The sequence below is a fragment of the Protopterus annectens genome, chromosome 3.part0 (genome assembly GCF_019279795.1).
Source record: "Protopterus annectens isolate FY-2018-M chromosome 3.part0, PAN1.0, whole genome shotgun sequence".
Classification (NCBI taxonomy): domain Eukaryota; kingdom Metazoa; phylum Chordata; order Ceratodontiformes; family Protopteridae; genus Protopterus; species Protopterus annectens.
Genome location: NC_056731.1, coordinates 1,434,422,120 through 1,434,438,862, shown reverse-complemented (window position 1 = coordinate 1,434,438,862; position 16,743 = coordinate 1,434,422,120).

The following is a 16,743-nucleotide window of genomic DNA, read 5'->3' as shown; positions in this document are numbered from 1 at the left end:
TTTATTGGCCATTTTGGGTTAATTTCTATCTCTTTCATTTCCCTGCTATAAAAAACGCATTTGCGTGGTTTAGCGGTGGGCAGTGCCGGTTAGGCACGGTTAGCTAGGGTTAAAGTATTCCAGGCTCCCCGAAGTCTACTCTTCAATTTTTCCCTTGGAACTAGACAAACTTTCAACTTAAGCACTCAAACCATTCATTTTACAGCCCAGCACTTGCTCAAAACTCATAGCAAGCACTAATTAACCCTAGAACTAGACCTCCCTATACTGTCACGAAGGACAAACCTCTCTATTCTTCCCTACCAGCCAATCAGTAAAACAGCTCACTTTACCTATTTAGGCATGTCCAAAGGGCAGTTTCAAGTGTACTCTCCAGTCCAACTGGTGAATCTGGGCATTTTAAGGGCAATGTTACAACTGCCTCATGTATACAGACAACCCTCTCCTCCTACCACCAAACACTAATATATGCGAGAGATGCAATTATAGAGCCAAACTGGATGCAAAGGTCTCTCAACACAAGACTGGAACTGACAGTCAAGAGGAGAAGGGAAATACTTGCAACACAGCACCAGTCTCACATAGACCTATTAAACCAACACCGGCAAATAACACACATAAATACACAAAAACATACTAGGAGGCTCTAAATAAAAATCTGCAAAAAGCAAGAGAGACCTCCAAAGCAGGCATCCAAGCAACCTCCCCACCCCATCACAAACCATGAAACACATACTTCACATAATCAGTGTGCCACGCAATCACAGCCCTTAAGGCAAAATAACATACCCAACACACTAGTAATAGGTGACTCTATAGTCAGGCACACTGATGTCCCACTAACTAGGATGGACAAAGAGAAGGTTACAGTTAGCTGCCTGTTGCGTGCCAGGATCCGCCACATAACACAAGCACTCAGATCACTCCAGAAGAAGTACAAGTACGAGTCTGTCATTGTCCATGTTGGTGTGAATGACCTGAGATGTACCTCCCTGGACTACATGAAAAGAGACATGGAAGAGCTCTCTGAACACTTAGCCCAGGCTGGTATGACCCTGACCCTGAGTAGCATCCTGCCCTCACCAAGAATGATGCCACAGTATAAAGAAAAAAATTATCAATTTCAACAATTGTTTATGTTTCTGGTGTCCACCTGGGATGACATGTTCGACAAGCCACATTGCTTCACAAGAGATGGCTTGCACCTGTCACCCTTAGGCTTTCAACTACTGGCCAAGGCGTTTGCCACCCTCATAGTGCCTTTTTTAGGCAAGGCTTAAAAGACAAACCCACCACCGTAAATAGCACAAGTAACTAAAAATTGAGGGTAATGTTACTCAACACCAAAAGTCTAAACCTCAAAATGCATGCACTCAAGGCACTCCTCAGTATGGAGAACATTGATATCTGTGCAGTAACAGAAGCCTGGTTTAAGGCTCCAGAGAGCACCTCAGCACTACAATGCTATAACTCATACCATACTTTTCGGCCACAGAACCTGGACCAAAATACAAAAGGTGGGGGTGTATCCATATTCATCAAGGATACCCACATCTCCAGGTTAGTGGCGCAGCACAAAGCCTCAGAGATCATCCATGTGCAACTAACAATGGCCAAAACTGCAATTCAAATTGTAGCTTGCTACAGATCACCCACCATGACCCAGGGCCCCCATTCCGTGTTTCTGGAGACACTGGAGAATATGAAGGTCCTACCAAACATCCTAATATTGGGTGATTTCAATTACCCAAACATTAACTGGAAGAACTACTCAAGTACTAACTCCCTTGCCCAACATCTAGAATTTATAAACTCGAATGCTCTGGATCAACTGGTCAACACCCCCACCAGATGTGACAACATATTGGACCTGGTCATCACCAACATGAGCGACCGGAGTTCCACACCGGAGGTCAACCCCTCGCTGGTTAGATCAGACCATAGACTAATCCCTCTGGATATCCACATTCTCCCCCCAGCCCCAATCAAGGAAACCACCGTGAAAAACTTTTCAAAAGCAAACTTCACATTACTGAAGACCAAGGTGGAAAGGTTCACAGGCCCCATGCTAAAGGACAAAACTGTCCAAGCTGCTGAATCCCTTACAAAAGCACTCTAAGAGCACCTGCAAAAATGCATGGATCATGCTATCCCAAGCAAAACCAAGACTCACTCCTCCAAGAAAAGGAAACCAGTCTGGTGGACCCCTGCCATAAACAGGCTATACAATAGCAGGAGGAAACTAGTACAGAAAAGAGTAAAATCCCAAGAATCAAAGACATCCCTGATCAGTATCAGCAAGAAAATACAATCCCTCATAAAATCATCCAAGGCTAGCTTCGAAAGAAAAATTGCCAAGGACTCCAAAGATAACCACAAAGTGTTTTTCAGCTATGTCAAGAACCTAAGAGGAAACTCTCAGATCTGCTCTGAGTTAGTGCAGAATGACACAAAATACGCTGAACTGACTGATATTGCCAACATTCTGGCAGACAGGTTTAGTGTAAACTTCACCCACCTCTCATCCCCTAAAGGGTCCATAACCATACCAGAAGAATGTAGACCCCCAACAGTCACTGACACACAGGTTAAAACAGCCCTATCCAAAGCCAAAAACAAAGCTTCAATGGGACTGGACGGTGTCCCAGGCTGTGTATTACATGAGCTTCAAAATGAACTAACCCATCACCTAAACACACTGTTCAAACTCAGCCTCTCTACAGGCTACGTACCCATAGAGTGGCACACAGCAACAGTTATCCCACTCCACAAAGGTGGAGCCACAACAGACCCTGGGAACTATCGCCCTATAAGCCTGATTAACCTGGTCTACAAGGCTATGGAATGCATCATCATGGAACTCATTAACGGAGACATTGGGAACCACCAACCATTGGACCCTACCCATTTAGGCTTTGTTAAGGGCAGATCATGCCTTCTAAACCTGGTGGACTTCTTTGAGACAGTTACCAAGGCTTTAGGTGAGGGAAAGGAGGTCCACACAGCCTACCTCGACCTCGCAAAGACTTTTGACACCATTCCCCATTCTGGTATTATAGACAAGCTCACCAGCCTGAACATAAAGCCCTATGTCACAAGATGGGTTGCCAATTGGCTCACGGATAGAACCCACACAGTTAGAGTTGCAGGCTCTAGGTCTGACTCTAAACCAGTTATAAGTGGCACCACCCAAGGCTCAGTCCTGGGACCCCTCCTGTTCGGTATATACAGGCAAGCACAGGAGGACTATGGCTGACCATAGAGACAGACATCCTCCAGAAGGATCTCACTGAGATGGATACCTGGTGTCAAAATCATGGCCTCAAGCTAAATGCCAAAAAGTGCATAGTCATCCCCTTTGGAAGAAACAAAGTACCCATGAACTACCACATACATGGTAGTCCCCTAAATACAGAAAATTTAATAAGGGATCTGGAGACCCAAGTAAATAGTAATCTCTCCTTTGATAATCATATTGCCAAGGTGGTTAGAAAATCCTTCTATGTGGCCCACCTAATCACAAAAGGCTTCGCATCTAGAACAAAGAGGTTATTGTGCCCCTCTACTCATCACTCATCTGACCTATCATAGAGTACAATGCCCCACTTGGGATGTACCTTACAAGATACCTGCAACAGCTGGAAAGACCATAGAAGTACCTCACCAAGAGGATTACTGGCCTCAAACAGATGCCCTATGCAGCCCAACTGAAGAAACTCCAGCTGTACTCGGTTGCATTCAGCTTACTCAGAGGTGACCGCTGCCTGATATGCAAGGCCATGTCCAACCCAGAATTGATGGACATGCTCCACTTAAAAAAAAACTAATCCCCCAGAGCCACACGCTGTAGGGATCTAAACCTCACTAAAATGATAAATAGGACTTGCTGGAGGGACAGATTCCTGTCCCAGAGACTTCTCATGCTTTGGAACAGGATTCTAATCTACATTAGGCAGAGCCCCTCACTAACACTCTTCAAGAGAAACATTGACGAGTGGATGGGAAAAAGAAAACTTACCCTGGGGATCACTGCAGTGGCTCTGCTGGACAGAGGCACAGGGAAGTAATGGCTCTGTTGGACAAAGGCACAGTTAACTAATCTAAGGGGGTGGCAAAAGCCAACACATTCTGGCTAGGCTTATAGATGCCTTCAGGCAGATAGCCTAGTACTTACCTATGAACCTATGAACGTATAATACCCTCTCATTTGTTTTTCTTTTTATTTATACAATAACGGGGCATTTAAATTTCTATTGTTATCATTTTAATCAACTAAATTTGATAATATCTGTTTATTCTGCTCACTTGAATGGGCATTTAATATGACTGTATATAGTTTATTGGTATTATTTTACATAGTTTTGCATGTATAATGTAATATCACTCAGAAGTACCGCTTTATTTGTTGCCAGTTGTCTTTAATGTGTTGTTCGTGCATTACGTATAAACAAGGTTCATAGGTTCATAGGTAGGTACTAGGCTATTGGCCCAAGGGCCTAAGTAAACCTAGCCAACAAGGTTTCCTGGCTTATGCCACCCAAGAAAGTTAATTTCCTGTGCCTCTGTCAAGCAGAGCCACAGAAGTGATCACCGGGGTGTATTTCCTATTTCCCATCCACTCATCAAGATTTTTCTTGAAGAGTGCTAATGAGGAACTTTGCTTGATATAGATGGGTAGCTTGTTCCAGAGTATAGGAAGTCTCTAGGACACAAATCTATCCCTCCAGCATGTCCTGTTTATTGTGGTGACAAGGTTTATGTCCCTAGCGTGTGTAGCTCGGAGGGACTGGGATTTCTTTAGGTGTAGCATGTCCAACAGCTCTGGGTTTAACATAGGTTTCTATGTTAGGCAGAGATCTCCTCAGAGTAGGTGATATGCTACAGAGTAAAGCTGGAGTTTTTTGAGACGGTTAGTGTAGGGCATCTGTTTGAGGCCAGTAATCCTCTTTGTGAGGTACTTCTGTGGCCTTTACCGCTGCTGCAGATGTATTGTAAGGTACATTCCAAAAGGGGTGTTGTACTCTATAATGGGTCTAATGAGTGCCGAGTAGAGGGGAACAATGACCTCTTTTTTCCTGGATGAAAACCAGTTTGTGATGAGGTGTGCCACATAGAAGGATTTCCTGACTACTGAGGCTATGTGATTATCAAAGGAGAGACTACTGTCCACCTGGGTCCCAAGGTCTCTTGTCACACATTCGGCATTAAGTAGACTGCTGTTTATGTGCTAGTTCATGGGTACAGAGTTTTTCACCAAAGGGGATGACAATGCGCTTTTTGGCATTGAGCTTGAGGCCATGCCTCTGACACCAGGCATCTGTATCAATGAGGCCCTTCTGTAGGATGTCCACATCATTTGGGAACTCGACTATGGCTCCTAGCTTGCAGTCATCTCAGAAATTCGTTAGCCAGAGGCCTTCTGTGTTAGCCTGTACTTCAGAGAAGTAGATACCAAACAGGAGAGGTCCCAGGACTGAACCCTGTGGTACTCCACTTTTTACTGGTTTGAGGTCATATTTGGAATCTGCAACTTTTACAGTGTGGGTTTTCTCAGTGAGCCAGTTGGCAACCCATCTTGTGTTGTAGGGATTTATACCTAGTTTAGTGAGTTTATCTATAATTCCAAAATAAACAGGACATGCTGGAGGGATGTTGAAAGCCTTGGCAAGGCAAGATAGGCCGTATGAACCACCTTACCCTCATCTACAGCTTTGATGACTGCCTCAAAAAAGTTGATCAGGTTCAAAAGGCATGATCTGCCTTTCACAAACCCAAACTGGGTGGGGTCCAGAGTTTGGAGCTTACCAATGTCTTTGTTTATGAGTTCCATGATGATACGTTCCATGGCCTTGCAGACCAGGCTCATCAGGCTAATAGGGCAATAGTTCCCAGGATCAGTGGTGGCTCCCCCTTTGTGGAGTGGGATAGCAGTTGCCGTGTGCTATTCAGTGGGTAGAAAGCCTGACATGAAACTATGACTGAACACGGTGCTTAGGTGGGGAGCCAGTTCATTCTAACGTTCATGTAAAACACAGCCTGGGATGTTGTCCGGTCCCATGGATGCTGTGTTTTTGGTTTTAGAGAGTGCAGCTTTTACCTGCATAGATGTGATTAAAGGGAGTCTGCATTCTTCCTTTATAGAAATGGGCCCTTTAGGGGGTGAGAGGGGGGTAAAGTTAGCACTGAACCTGTCTTCCAGGATGTTGGCAATATCAGTTGGTTTCTGTAATTTTGATGCCACTGTGCTGTAACTCAGAGCAGATCTGGGTATTGCCATTGAGATTCTTGACATAGCTATAGAATGCTTTGTGGTTGCCCTTAGAATCAGTGGCAAATTTGTTTCCGTAGCTAGCTTTGGAGGATCTTATAAGGGATCTCAGCTTCTTACTGAGGCTGACCAGGGAGCTCCTCTACTCATAGTATTTTACACTCTTTTGCAACAGTTTCTTCCTTCTGTTGTAGAGTTTGTTTATGGCATGGGACCACCAGATTGGCTTCCTTTTTTTGGAGGAAAGCATCTCGGTTCTGTTTGGGATAGCAAGATCCATGCACTCATGTAAGTGCTTATAGAGTGCATTTGTGTAGGATTCAGCAGTCATAACTGTATTGTCCATCTGCATGGGTGTCGTGAAGTTCGCCACTTCTATCTTAAGAAGCATGAAGTTGGCTTTGGAGAAATTTTTTACCATGGTTTCCTTAATGGTGAGTAGGGGCGGGATGTGGATATCCAGGGTAATTAGCTTATGGTTGGATCTAACCAACGAGGAGTTGATTTTAGGTGTGGAGCACCGGACACTCATGTTGGTAATGACTAGGTCTAGGATATTGTTGCCCCTGGTGGGGATGTGGATAAGTTGATCCAGGGCATTGGAATTTATGAATTCCAGAAAGCGTTGAGCAAAGGAGTTGGTACATGAGTAGTTTTCCCAGTTAATGGTGGGGTAGTTGAAGTCACCCATTATTAGGGTGTTTGGTTGAACCCTGATATTTTCCAGTATATCAAGAAAAGAGGAGTGGGAATCCTGGGGCATTGTGAGGGATCTGTAGCAATCTACAATTTGGATTGCAGTTTTGCCCAGAGTTAGTTGCAATTGGATAACCTCGGATGCATTGTACTGCGCAACTAGTCTGGAGGTGTGGATATCCTTAATGAATATGGACACACCTCCGCCTTTGGTGTTCTGGTCTAGGTTACATGGCCGAAAAGTGTGGTATGAGTTATAGCTTGGTAATGCAGGGGTGCTCTCTAGAGCCTTGAACCAGGTCTCAGTCACTGCACAGATATCGATATTCTCCATTTCAAGGAGTGCCTTGAGTGAGGGCATTTTGAGATTTAGACTTCCAGCATTGAGTAGAATTACCCTCAGTTTTTGTTTGCCTGTTTCTGTTATGGTGGTGAATTTGTCATTTGAACCTTGCCTAAAAAAGGCACTATAGGGGTGGCAAGAGCATTAGCCAGTATCTGGAATCACAGGGGAGACAAGGTGCAGGCCATCTCTGGCATAGCATCGTGGTCTGTCGACCATGTCATTCCAGGCAGACAATATAAATAAACAGATTTTTGAAAAAAAAAAATATTAGGATGGCTCTGAGAATGACAGCACAAACTGAAGAGTTATATGTTGTGAGTCAACTGGTTTTGCAAGAATGGGAATTTTGTACATATCAGGTTTGCAATTCTATCCAGGTTGCTGTCACAATGAAGGCACAATAGAAGCTGTAATGATTAACATTGATTCCCTGAATCTTATGTATTCTGTTTCATCTGACTAAGATAAATTTGGTACAGCACCTTTTTTGGCTAACACATATTACTGCTGAAGGTAGAGTGAAGTTATTGTTATCGTTCATGCATAGTTTCTTCTGTGAGGCAGACCACAAACTGTGCAACACTCAACATTTTTGTTTGTTTGCATGCTTATTTATGCATTTATTTATTTATTTGTTTTTACTGGAAAAGTCCAGCTTGCTGCAAAGTCCTTTTTCAATGGAAGTCTAGGAGAAAAGCTCTATGCAAAGACAATAAAGAGCAATACATTCCAACACTTCATTCATGATGGTGCCACAAAAGCATTTCATACACAATTAGCAATAATGCATGCAAGGAATATTTAAATACTGCAACATTTTGAGTACTGTAGGAAGCATGACACAATTTAAACCTATGCAACTTAACCAGAAATAAACTGCAGCCATAATATAGCCCTCCAGTGCAGAGTTTGTACAGGAAAGTGATTTCTTAGAGCTCTAAATAATATTATCAGCAAGAATATGGTTCACTATATATCACAGTATAGTGTGTATGTTACAAAATAAATTTTAACTTGCAGAGTTTCAGGATAAAACATTAAGACACAAATATCTAATAGTAATGAGCAGGACATGTGTAGACTGTACTAGAGCAGTACTTTGTGGCTAGAGTGTGCAAGAGTTATAGTGTGCTGAGTGGCAGTGTCAATGAGTACGGTGGACAGCAGGAGATGCAGGAGAAGCATGAATGAGAATCATCATCATCGTAGAGCTTTGTTTGAGCACTGCAAAAGGGGAAAAAATTCACCATAAAGAACTTCATTATAGTGTCATGGGGACTATAGACAATATTTTTCTGTATGTTTGAGTCACATCAATGGAGAAAGGACGGATTTCTGAGTAAGGAAGCCAAGGCATAGTTAAATAAGATAGCATGTTTTAGCTAAGGATGTAGCAGCAGCATAAACAAGAGTCTAGGAGCAGCTGTGTAAGTTTACATTTAAGGATATGTGGGTTGGCTTTTTGTCTGATATGAAGTGGAATGGAGTTCCTTGACCTAGAGACAAGGTTTGAGTACAGATTGTCACCATCTTTCTTGTTGAAGTTCTGTAAAATAAGTAAATGATTATTACTAGAGCAGAGTGAAATATTGGAGGAGTACAGATGAATGATGATGTTTACAAAAGGGCATTTTCTGGGTGAAGTAATAGTTTCTATGCAGTAAGAAGTTGCGAGAAGGTGAGGTTGCTCTAGCCAGCTGAGGTGGTTTTGGGTGGTACAGTGGGGTAAGCAATGCAGTCTATTGAATGCGGGTGTGGCTATTTTGTTATAGCACTGATCCAGTTTGCTTTTTTATGTGGACTATAAGGTAGTGAAAATGAGAAAGGCATACATGATTGTGGGAAATACACTGGTAGAGGCTATGGTTGTCCTACTACTTTTAATAAGATACTGTTTTACTCTTTACAGAAAACCTAGCCTTTTTTTTTATTACTTGCTGAATATACAGGTTGAATTTCATGTTACTGTTCATTATGATGTCTAGTAATTTAATATTTGAGACTACTTTGGTTAGTGTTTTGTTCGGGAAGGTGGTTTTAAAGTTGGCTTTACAGTCAATATGTGACTTGGGGTAAAAATAAATAGTGTTGTTTCCTATCAGATTTAGCTAACCAGGCTTCAATGGAGGTGAAGGAACAACTCTGAAGTTTGTGTGTATAAGCTTGATAGTGTGCAGGAGCTTTGGCTCCTATGTGACAGTGCTGCAGGAATCCCCCCAAGACACTTGTTTTTAGCTGCCCCATTGTGCTGTATGTCAAGCACAGTTTTTAAGGAATTTTGACCAAAAAGACATACCCCGGGATTCATGAAGCTTGGCGCAAGGCCGACGTTAGGCTTGCGCTGACCGTGCGGCGTGAAGATGGTGCAGTAGCGCCAAATGCATATTAATGAAGGTGCGCTGCCGCCACAGCCACATGCATAGGAAAGGAGCGTGAGTGCATAGGGCGTGTTGAAGTGCCGCACGGAGGAGTGGAAATGTCAGCTGTCGACGTGCAACCTAAAATGCTTGCATATAACAACTTGCAAGCAATAGTAATCACATCTGTCAGTGTCCATGGACACTGAAACGTATGCAAAGCATGCAAGACAGTTCCTGCAAACACAAAATGGAAAAGCAAACACAAATGCATGGTAGGGAATAACGGGTCCCTATCCTGTGAACAAATGACACTGAAAACTGTGTGCCCGTAGTCCAATGCAGTGTAGATAGTTATACCAAGTGGAAGTGAAACACATCATATGTTAGCATGCCACCAATAGGTACGTCCAGCCCAATGGTCAGGATCACCAGCTGACCCATATTGTGAGGGAGGGTACACAGCTGGGCAGATGCGTCCATAACAAAAAACACAATAAATGTACATATCTAGCGACCGTATGACCGAATTACATCCCACAATGCATGTAATAGTCACATACAATAGGTATGTCCATATTTCACATACCAAATGTGACAGGAAATATAATAAGCATGTAAACGAAACAGAAGGAGCATATAAACTGCTACAACAATAAGGCAACATGTTGGCTGAAAGGAACAGTATTATCTGTACCGTTGACTGTGGGTACGTGTTGTCCAGTACATTCGGATATGTGTCCGGAATATATCCCATCTGGACATAGAAAAAGGTGGCATCCTACCAATGATTAGAACAGTTGGCCAAAATCTGCACATCAGCAGTCCAAGCTGAACTTGTCAGGATGTGTCACAGTTGAACGGGTATTACCCGGGTATACCAACCATGTCATGAAAGTTAAGTATGGGTGTGTACCTATGTGCATGAGGTATAGCATGTGGAAAGTCAAACATGGCAGGGTAGTCCACACAAACATACAGGTACCTGACATACGTAGGGTATGCAATGTGTTACCTTGACCGTGTCATGGGCCATCAACCAAAGCAGTGATGGATGGAGTGTCAGGAATATGTGTGTGGGGGGGTGGGTAATGATATAATCCTCAAAGGCGACACTGTGTCGTATGCAGAATAGGTGAACCGGAGGTGTATGAGGGAGCACCAGGTGAAGCAGAAAGAAACACAAAAACATGTATACACATCTGCAATACAACCAGACAGGCCATACTGTAGAACACAATCCTACAAACATATGAATATTAAAATGTGCGATACAAATGTATAGACATGTCACCGGCACATACCCACAGATTGGTCCTGATGGAACTGGCCATATCAAATGCAACACACCTGGATACATAATGGACTATGCAGCATCCCCTCCACAGTGCACAACTCGGTCCCATACCTGAACGTCCACCAAACCCAGCCATACTTGGCCTACTGGTTTGGTGCAGCCACATCTACACATAGTGACCACTACGCATATGTAGTAGGTAGTGTCACCCTAGGCAGTTTCAGGATTGCGAACTATGTATCCCTTGCATGTAAAACCCCCAGCACCTTTTCCTAATGCCAGAAGAATGTTCGGTATTTGTCTTGTTTTGGTTTTGTTCAATTTTGGGATATCCCTCATGGGATAAGTAACCTGTGTAAACATTAGAATGGGTATGAAGACACGAAGTCCAGTCCTGTAGATATCTGGACACAAGTTGGAATGTGCAGTAGTGGTGCACGAGACTGTCCAGCCCTAGATGGTCATGAAGAACCTACTACCCAGGATCAAACACCTGCCCGTGACGCGCATGTTCCGACACGAATAAGCGAGAGAATATATTGCACACATTTGCATAGTGGCACATGGTATAAGGGTGATGAAGGCACTGATGTAAACAGGATACTCCCTGATCCACTGTGTGAGGGACAATTAATGCGTATGTAGGTGTGACCTGACCAACAATGATACAATGCCAAATGTCCTGTGATTGTAGGAAATAACTATGTACCATACTGCATGTAACAGTTGCCTAAAGTGGTCACATCAGGATAGAATAAACGTAATTCATAGAAGAAACAGGCAAACAACAAAAGTGCCAAAGGTATAAGGCTCACAGCTAGGAAACAAATGAATGTTCTAAACCTGCACTGACCGTGGCTATGTGTTGGCCCAAACAATCTGGTGTCCACAGTAGGGTTACCATCTGTCCTGCATTGCGAGGGACAGTCCCTCTTTGGACATTTGTGTCCTGACAAAATACATTACAAATGGCAGATGTCCTGGGATTGTAGGACATAATTATGTCCCATATGTTATGTAATAGTTGCAGAAAATAATTATTTCAGTATCTAAAATACATAAATGTTACAAGAAACAGAATAAGCAACTAAACCGCTACAACAATAGGCTTTTATGTAGGCAAATAAATAAAGTTCTATCCGTTGTACTGACCGTGGGTATGTGTCGGCTTGTAAAATCTGGTGTGTTCCGAAAATGTCCCAACTTGGCCATTTGAAAAGGTGGCAACCCTAGTCCCCAGAATACATCCCAACCTGTACATATGACAATGTCAACGCTACCAATGGTCAGAGCATTCGCACAATAACTGGCCATCCTCTTAACCACTCACAAAGCCAGTGACCTTTGGGGGAAAGGTGCTGAATGAGAATGACTACTTACAACAATGAAGAGTAATAGACACATTTAACTGCAGAAAATTAGTAGTATTACGAATCTGTCAACACGTTCCAAGTTAATAGTACTAATATGGTAGAAATGTCCGTGATTGTCCCTGAGTTGTCATAGCCTTGTCCCTGTAGAAATGAATCCCCAAGTATCACAAAGGTCTGTACACATAAGTACACCAACCAACTGTCACATCTGTTGACAGGACTATTGCATACCTATAGTGAATTTATAACAGATGTCCAGAATAATATTCATTGTATCTATAAATGAATGAAATACTCAAATGGGAATGGAAACACATGGAAACCAACCCCCAACCTGCATTATATAGTGGAACCACTCCCCACCCTAAATTATGTAGCACCGACCCAATAATGTGGTCAGAAGTGCACAAACACCTGCATCTGTACACAGGTAGAATGTTAAAATCTGGACTAACTCTGTCCATGTGCTACGTCTGATCTTTGAACAGTGCTAGGGCAGTTCTTGCCACCAGTCAGCCGAGCCTAATCCTGGACCAGCACATGAACACCCTGACACTCAAATGCATATGTGCGAGGACTATAAGACTATAAACATAGGAGTTCTGAATATCCTTGGAGTGAGTAGACTTGCAGCACGGGTCCAGAGCGGTAGGAAACAGGGAATGTCCTAATTGTAGTACTTCGGTTTTCCAAGCAGGAGAATGGATGCCTGCTGTGTAAGGGAAGCGGTGAGGCGTATGTCAGAGTAACTATGAACCATGGGTATACATATAAATGAGCCAGAACACCAATAGTGTAGTGGTTACAGCATCCACCCAACATAAAGGCATTCCTGGTTCAAGTACGACTATAGCACATATTAATTGTGTAATGAATGCCTCTGTGCTGTAAAGCCAACATTTATACATGCAAAGGTGACCGTGTTCGCATGGGTCCGTTAACCGGATTCCATCAAAGTGGTACTTTCATAAGGAATAAGGCACATGTAATCCCAAAGAAGTGCCTGTAAACATATGTAACTTAGAATAAGTAGATGCAAGTGCGGCTCCGCTAGTGTACGCAGCTATTAGCATAGCAAATGTATGTTGTCTTGTACAGCTGCAACTTTTATATATATATATAGATAGATAGCTAGATGTGTGTATAGATAAATATCCACAGACATAACAGAAATATGCAATTATATATCTACATATTTATCTATATATAGACATATATATAAATATATATATATATATATATATATATATATATATATATATATATATATATATAAGGAATGCCGAAAGATGAAAGCAAACATAAGGGTTGTAAAGGGAATCCAGAGCAAGTAAGGAATTATGAAGTGCTCGCAGCATATGTCACATAAAGCTGCACAAGTGTGAGTAGAGCACCACTCTTCACACCAGAGACAGGGTTATACCAGTGGCCATAACATCGTTGAAGTGCTACATCAACATTGTAAACAGACAGAATGTAGTACATGTTGCGACCACCTACACTTGTAACCCACAAATCGTTCGTAATCCATAACACCAGGAAAGGCATGTATGTGCAAATATGAATGGATGGTGAGTCTATGAATACACAAGGCGATACAAAATGTGTGTAGGGCCCCAACGCTCATAAGAGGGCAATGTGGAAAGGTGTGTCATGGCTGTGATATCAGGTGTATAATGGCTGTTATGCATGGAAACTCAACATGGGTGTGCAGGAGAAACTATGGATATGCGATTATGGACATGGGAGTGCTAGGGTATGTTGTGCCGGGTGCAATGGAGTGGCCCGTGGAGGTCAGCTAGTACGTAGGTGCGATTCCCAGATAGAGCGTCATTTGCGTGGAGACATGCGTGAATGGGCGTATCATTGTCGGACGTTGTGCGTCAGGGCTGGCAGCCCAGCACATAAAACCTATACCCAACCCATGACCGGAACGGAGTTCTGATGTGACAACCCCAAACCGGGAAAAGCAGAAAGACACAATTACATGAAGACAACAATATGTTGACGTACAGTCACAGTAACACAAACACACATCCTATCAACAGTAATAATATGAATGTGCACAGAAACAAACACAGTAGCAGGAATAATAGGCTGCGCATATGAGTAATAGGTCGAATGACACTGTATCACATCCCAGTTAGCAGCGGCACCTCAGACATGAAAAACGTGCAACATCTGTCCGCTGTATAACGTACAATATACTGAGCACAAGTTCACCGGAGTGAAGTGTCGGTGTCATAATGACTAAGGCAATAGTATGCTGTTGAAGCAGAGATAAAACCCAATACGCATGTGTAAGTGTCCATGTCCGGGAAATGTATAGGTTAACGGACACACAGATGTATATATAGATAAAAACGTATATATACATATATCTATATTAATTTACATACACATATATATTCATACGGATATATATATATATATATATATATAGATATATATATATATATATATATATATATATATATATATATATATATATATATATATATATATATATATATACACACACACAAGGATATACTACGGATATATATAGATAGATATATATACACAAACAACAGGTAGTGATATATACACATACACACAAAACAAAATATATATGTCAGTGTAGATATACACATGTACATAAATAGGTTACTTCACAGCAATTAGGGGTAACATATTTACAGCTCGGGCATATGTGACTGGGAGGTCCAATAAATAAATGTTGTACCCCCCACATCGCCCAGCTAGGTTGGACAGACATACAGACAGGCAATACAGATCAATACACTGCCGCTGTCCAAAACACTGGTAGGAAAGTACCAGTGGGAGAGTTCTGCAAGGTCTACACTTTAAACATGGATAACGGTGTCCCTTGCGGTACCCCAAAAATTCAGGGTACGTGTGAATCTGCTGACATCAATACGAGCAGGATGTAGATGCACATGGAACAGTAGGTTGTGCAAGTGTGGTAATACATGGGTTGACAAAACGTACGACATGTGTCCCGAGACGGGGAGAGTGAGCAATGTGTAGGGGTTTGCTCATACCCCAGCTGCGCTCACAGTGCACATCTGCACATCTACCGGATAGTCTGTAAACCATCGGGGGAATACATAGAGACCAAATCAGTGCCGTGTACCCGATTAGCATGGACGTCCATAGTTATGTATCAGAATGTAACAAAGTCCAACTAAACACTTCCAGAACTAGTGATATTAGGTGAACAGGTGGCGGAATACAGGTAATGACAGATGACAACATGTATGAGTCATAAACAGCATGTACCTCGACAAACATGAATGAATACATATGCTCTGTGACTGTGAATGTGTCTGGTTAATAGAACCAATCATCTAAATGTGTCCCACAGGGTGTTATGCATTGTTCCTGATACAGTGTTCATTCACACCCATTGGTATGTGAGTTCTGCTACTGACGGAAAGTGCATAATTTACTGACCACCTTAGGTAGATGATAGCATAATAGAAGAGGTTCAACACCCGTACTCCTGTGAGGGACACACCCATCTAGGCAGTTGTGTCCTGCAAAATGACAGTTATGGCACATGGCCTGTGAGTTCGGGAATGGAGGCTATATAGTGTGTGTAGTGGTGTCAGACATCAATTTGTTGTATCAGCAACAGCTGCATGTAATAGGAAACAGTATTATCAATTATAATGCTACATGAATAACCTTAATGTATGCAAACTATGGAAGTTGTCCGTTTACTACTGGCTGTGGGTATGTGTTGCCTTGACACATGTGATAGCTCTACATATAGGGTCTATAGGGGTGCTACCATTCTGAATGGCCAAAATGGAACCTGCTCTGTAGAAATGTCAGATGTACCAGGGCAGAACATACCTATAGCCATGCATAGTACAGAAATATACATATCGGAACAAATCAAAGCGTAGTCTAGCAGCAGCAAAGTTGCTTATGCTACTACATATGACATATTGATGTGTCAGGTATACAAGACCTGTAACAAGCAACCAGTACAGACACGTACAACATGAGAATGTCCCCTAATCAGGACAGTTGCAATGGCTAGAGTATTGTCCATACCACTCAACTGTCCCTGAATGTCAGGTACGTCCCTGAGTTTGACTGAAAGTTTAACTCTGTCCCTCTTAATCCCTCCTAAAATTAGTGGCTGTTGAAAGAAAGGTGGTGAATTACACTTACTGACTAATGACAATAAGTAAGAGTTACAAACAACTGTTACTTCAGAATATGTGTATTAAGTCATATGCTCTGATTCTGTCAATGTTTCAAGTTAATAGCACTACTTTTGTAAAAGTGTCCCTGATTTTTCTTGACCTGTCCATGATTCTGTAGAAATGTGTTCCCGATTGGGGGAGAGTTCTGGTATTGTCACATGAGATATGCGTGATGATGGACTGTCC